The sequence below is a fragment of the Antennarius striatus genome, chromosome 12 (genome assembly GCF_040054535.1).
Source record: "Antennarius striatus isolate MH-2024 chromosome 12, ASM4005453v1, whole genome shotgun sequence".
Taxonomy (NCBI): Eukaryota; Metazoa; Chordata; class Actinopteri; order Lophiiformes; family Antennariidae; genus Antennarius; species Antennarius striatus.
This window is the reverse complement of record NC_090787.1, coordinates 19,087,195-19,093,194: the sequence shown is the minus strand read 5'-3', so window position 1 is coordinate 19,093,194 and position 6,000 is coordinate 19,087,195.

Genomic DNA, 6,000 nt, shown 5'->3' with positions numbered 1-6,000 from the left:
CCGTTTTCCATTCGTCCCCCTCACGAATGTGGACCAGATGGTAGGCGTTGCGGAGGTCTAGCTTGGTGAATACCGGGCCCCTTGCAGGAGTTCAAATGCATAGGTCATTAGGGGTGTTGGGTACTGGTTCTTTACCGTGTTGTCGTTCAGACCCCGATAATCAATGCAGGGGCGCAGGGAGTTGTCCTTGTTCCCCACGAAGAAGAACCCAGCCCCGGCTGGGGAGGAGGAAGGGCGGATGATCCCGGTGGCTAACGAGGTGTTGATGTACTCCTCCATGGCCTGTCGCTCTGCCTGAGAGAGGGAGTACAACCTTCCCTTGGGAGGGGAGGTGCCTGGGAGCAGGTCGATGGCACGGTCGTACGGCCGGTGAGGAGGCAAGGACAACGCCTTGGCCTTGCTGAAGACCTGCTGGAAGTCGTGATATTCCGGGGGAACCCCGGTCAGGTCAGGAGGGTCGGTGGCGGGTGATGGGGACAACTGAGGCGTCGTCGCTTGACAAAGGCAGGTGAGGTGACAGGAAACCCCCCACTCCAGGATGGTTCCAGACTCCCAATCGACGTGGGGGTTGTAACGCCGGAGCCACGGGAACCCCAGGACGAGAGGCAGACCAGGATGATCCAGGATGTGGAACTGAATGAGTTCATGGTGGTTGCCTGAAAGTAACATGGGAACTGGGGAGGTCTGGTGTCTGATGGTGCCCAGTTTGTGTCCATCCAAGGCTTGTGCAGGAACTGGCTGAGGTAGAGGGACCCGTTTAAGCTTCAGTTGCCGAGCCAACTCTTCGCTGATAATGCAGGCCTGTGCACCAGAGTCTATCAGGGCAACTAAGGAGTGGGATCCCTCAGGCAGGAGAAGACGGACCTGGAGCAGCAGTTTCTAGTCGGGGCAGAGACTGTATCTTGGTTGAGCTCACCAGTATCTCCCCGATTACGGGTGAGCTCGGCCTTTTGCTGAACATGTGGCTACCATGTGGCCTCCCTCCCCACAATACAGACATAGCCTGGAGCGAAGACGACGTTGGCGTTCCTCTGGGGCGAGGGAGGTGCGACCCAACTCCATTGGCTCTGACTCCTCCGATGGCCGGTCTGTCAAGGGAGGTGAGCTGGGGGAGTTCCGGCCGAATGAAGCTGATGACTGATGTCGGACGGCCTCCTGGCACCTCTCCCGCCTCCGGACCTGGAATGCGACGATCAACCCGGGTCGCCAGCTCAATGACCCCATCCAGTGAAGTAGGCACCTCGTGAGAAACCAGTTCATCCTTGATGTAACCCACCAGGCTGTGAAGAAAAGTGGCAACCAGGGCCGTAGAGTTCCAGCTCTGACTGGCCTTGGTACGAAATATATGGAGTAACTTGCCACCGTCTGGTTCCCTTGGCGCATGCCCAGTAGTCCCTGATCCGTCTCTGACCTGGAAGACCCCTAGCCAAAAACCTTGCGCAACTCCTCCGAAAAGAGCTGGAAGGAGGCACAGGCAGGAGACTGCCTCTCCCACTCAGCAGTGCCCCACAGTCGCGCCCGCCCCGTCAGGTGGTTGATGATGAAAGCCACCTTGGCTTGTTCGGAAGCAAAAGTGCGGGGCTGAAGAGAGAACAGTAGGGAACAGTTAGTCAAAAAAGGACCACAAGTCTCAGGATCTCCTCCATACCGTTCAGGTGTTCCCACCCGGGGTTCAGGAGCAAATGTGTCAGTGTTGGAAGGGTGGACCCCAGAGAAAGGACTGGGAACGTTCTGTGCCGCCGTGCCCTCCGCTGGTGGTGGTGACCCGATGCCGACCCCCATGACATCCAGACGGGCCAAGATGTTTGCGAAGGCAGCGTCGAGCTTGCTCTCCACGGTGGAGAAACGGACCTCATGCTCTCGGAGGACGTCAGCGACTGCAGTGTGACCGGACCCCCCTTCGGAAAGGGAGCTCGCACTGCCTGTGCGACTCGTGGAAGTGGGATTGTGTGCTGGGTCCATTACTGGCCAGATTGTACTGTCAGGGGGTGCGAACAGGACCCAGGTGCAGCACAAAGAGTAAGTTCAACAAGTTTATTTTCAGGCCGGGCGGAGTGGGAATCAAACCTGGGTCTCCCACTAGGCCAGCGGAGCACGCAGAGACTGAGAGATGAGAGAGACTGAGTATGAGACGTGGGTTTAAATACCGGACTGATTGCAGATGGGCTGTAGGTGTGGGTGATCAGCGGGAGGTGTGGTCAGGCTGGGAGGTGGGATAGTGGAAACTGTGGAGCAGACTGCAGGAATGGAGTTATCATGACACCTTAACCGTTTTAAGGCAAATTCTAAGATCTCCCGCACGTCCATCGTGGAGCTGCAATATGCAGATGACAATGCCATCGTCGCCCACACAGAGGAAGATCTTCAGAGCATACTTGATGGTTTTGCTGGAGCGTACAAACTCCTGGGATTGGCCATAAATGTGAAAAAGACCAAGGTTCTCCATCAACCTCCACCAGACTCCTCCATAATCCAACCAACAATAATGATCGACAATGCAGTCCTTGAAAACGTGGACCAGTTCCCCTACTTGGGTAGCCATCTATCCTCAAGGGCAGACATTGACTGCGAAGTACATCATCGCATCTGCTGTGCAGGTGGGGCTTTTGCAAAGCTTCGCAGAAGAGTCTTTGAAAACTCCGACCTGTTGGCTAAGACCAAACTCCTTGTCTACAAGGCAGTTGTCCTGCCCACACTCTTATATGGTACAGAGACATGGACCACCTACAGCAGACACATTAAGAGCCCTTGAGTCCTACCACCAGAGGTGCCTCCGCAAAATCTTGCACATCGATTGGAAGGAGAGGCGCACAAATGTGAGCGTGCTTGAGGAGGCAGACATAGACAGCATTGGCACAACCATCTGTAAGCACCAACTCAGATGGATAGGTCACGTCATGCGAATGCCAGACACTCGCCTTCCCAAGCAGGTCCTCTACTCAGAGCTGGCGACTGGTCAGAGAGCTCCTGGAGGTCAGAAAAAGCGTTTCAAGGACAACATTAGGATCAGCCTCAAGCAGTTCAAAGTAAACAGCATAGGCTGGGAAGACCTTGCTAGAAAAAGAAGCACATGGGGGAAATGTATACACAAGGGAGCCATGTTCCGCGAACGTAATCTCCGCCGGGGTGCCACAGTCAAGAGGCAGCAATGAAAGGAGAGAGCAGCAGCCACCGTCAGAGCAGCCATTCCACATTCCACTCCCAGCACCTCATACCCATGCCCACATTGCAAGTTCCTGGATCATGGAGTTGAGCTGTGTAATCTGTTCTCGTCACGTCTTCTGACTCTCCAAAAGGCTATGCAGCAGCTGCTCATGTTGTCCAAGCCAGACTCCTTGATTAGCAAGGGATAGGCGGACACGAACCGGATCTGTCTCTGCTGGGTCCATGTGGTCAATTTGTTCTGTCATGGTTGACTGTAGGACCCAAATGCAAAGCATATCAGGTAAGGGGGGAAAAAAATTTTTAACAAATGACTTTTGCGAGATGGTGGACCAGATAACCAGGATGAGCAGGTTAGTCGGCAGGAGGTAAATAGTAGAGGCAGGCAAGTGGGATGGAAAGGTAACAGGCAACAGGCAGCAGACTGGAACTGGTAACATGGAGAAAACAGGGTTAACTAAAGTCAAAAGTTGAGTCACCAGAGCCACGGTGCTGATACTGACTTGCAGTCCAAACAAACTGGGGATGAATGGTGCAAATGGTGAAAGTCTGGAGATTGGTGATTGGAGACAGATGTGCTGCTCTGTTGCCAGGGGTAGCCACACCCAGGTAGGTGTAAACCAGGTATGATTCAGAAGAGAAGGGAGAGAGAGAAGGGGCAACTGCAAATCCTGACACAGGGACATTAAGTCTTGGATGCTTGACAACTTCTTAATGCTGAACAGTAGCAAAACTGAAGTTATTATTATTGGGCCTAAGCACCTTAGATATTATTTTTTGAATGCTGTAATTTACTTGCTGAAACATTGTTTTATCCTCTACCAATGATGTCAGCAACTTGTGAGTGACTTTTGATCATGATCTGTCCTTTAACTCCCATATTAAGTCCGTGTCTCGGACAGCCTTCTTTCATTTGAACATTGATAAACACTGGTAAAATTAGGAATGTCTTATCCTTTAAAGATGCAGAAAAAAATCAGTCATGCCTTTGTTACTTTCATATTACTGCAATTCCCTATTATCAGGCTGTCCAAGCTCCTCCATTAAGACTTTACAACTAGCTCAGAATGCAGCTGCCCGCTTACTGACTCGAACTGGGAGGAGAGGGCACATCTCTCCTGTCATGGCATCCTTACATTGGCTCCCAATAAAATCCGGAGTAAAATTCAAGATCGTCATGATCACATATAAAGTTCCTCACTGTAAGGCTCCGTCTTGAAGATTTTTGGTAACCCTTCAGGTCTTTAAGAGTAGAACAGCTATCTGGTTCCTTTACTCTGGAACAATCTCCCGGCCTAGGTCTGGGGGGCAGACACTTACCTTATTTAAGAGTACTCTCAAAACCTTTCTCTTTGATAAAACTTACAATTAGAAACAACGCAGATTCCAGTAGATAAGCTTCTTTAGGCCTAGACTGCTGGGGGTATTTTTCTCTGTCCTTCCCGTTAAAGGGAGTTACACTAAATACCTTAGCAGAAGGAAGAAGAAGAAGGTATACTTTATTGATCCCCTGGGGGAAATTACATGTGTCACTCGGGTGTACATTTTTTTATTTTCTTTTGTGTGTGTGTTAGTTTTTCACAGTCAGTATATACAGGCCCCTGAAACAACCACAGCACACAAGGTGTTATTTCTTTTTCTTGCTTGCAAGATACTGCTGCTGTCTATATGCTTCTGCTCGACAGGTGGGGAACAAGTATAGAAGACAGGAAATCCAAAGGCCTGAAAATCCCGCCCCCACTTTGGCAGCTACAGCTCGACTGTGACTTCTATCTGCCCTATCTGCCACTCTCTCTCTCTGTCTCTCTTCCTTGCCCTGTCACTATCCCCACTGTATTTCCTTTCCCTCCCAACCATTCAAGCCGGATGACCGCCCCCCAGCGTCTGGCCTCGCCCTCCAGAATCTGCCCGGAGGTTCTTCCTCAATGAGAGTTATCCCCATTGCTGTCTCTTATGCTTGTTCTGGAGGGTTCTGTTGGGTTTCTCTGTCTGTTAAAATGCTTTGAAATGCCTGCTGATTTGATTAAGCGCTTTATAAAGGAAAGTTGACTGATTGATTGATGCATGGATGGATGGATGGATAGATGGATGGATGGATGGATGGATGGATGGATGGATGGATGGATGGATGGATGGATGGATAGATAGATAGATAGATAGATAGATAGATAGATAGATAGATAGATAGATAGATAGATAGATAGATAGATACTTTTTTGATCCTAGGAGAAAGTCTGATATTGTCCATTTTAAAAGTTGTTCAGTTGCTTGTATTATTGTTCATAAATACTGTCATTAAGGCTGGTTACATATTTATTATTATTAGTAATGTTAATGTAAAGTTAATGTTAATGTTATTGTATATATACAGTAATCTAGGACTTCACTGGACTTCCAACCTCACCACAACCTCCTGCTCCCACCACGACGGAGACCGTCATCACTGCAGACCTGGTGACGACAACGCTGAGGAGGCTCCGTCCCTACAAGGCGGCTGGACCAGATAAGGTCTCCCCAAGACTCCTCCGAGCCTGTGCTTCGGAACTAGGGGACCCCCTGCAACAATTGTTCAACCTCAGTCTGCGGCTGGGGAGGGTTCCATCACTGTGGAAGACCTCCTGCATTGTCCCTGTACCCAAAAAAGGATGCCCTACTGAGCTCAACGACCACCGACCCGTCGCTCTTACCTCCCACGTACTGAAGACCCTAGAGCAACTGGTCCTGGAGCTCATGCGTCCACAGATGCAGGATGCTATGGACCCTCTCCAGTTTGCCTATCAGGCCAAGGTTGGGGTTGACGACGCTGTCTTGTACCTCCTCCACCGCATACTCTCCTAC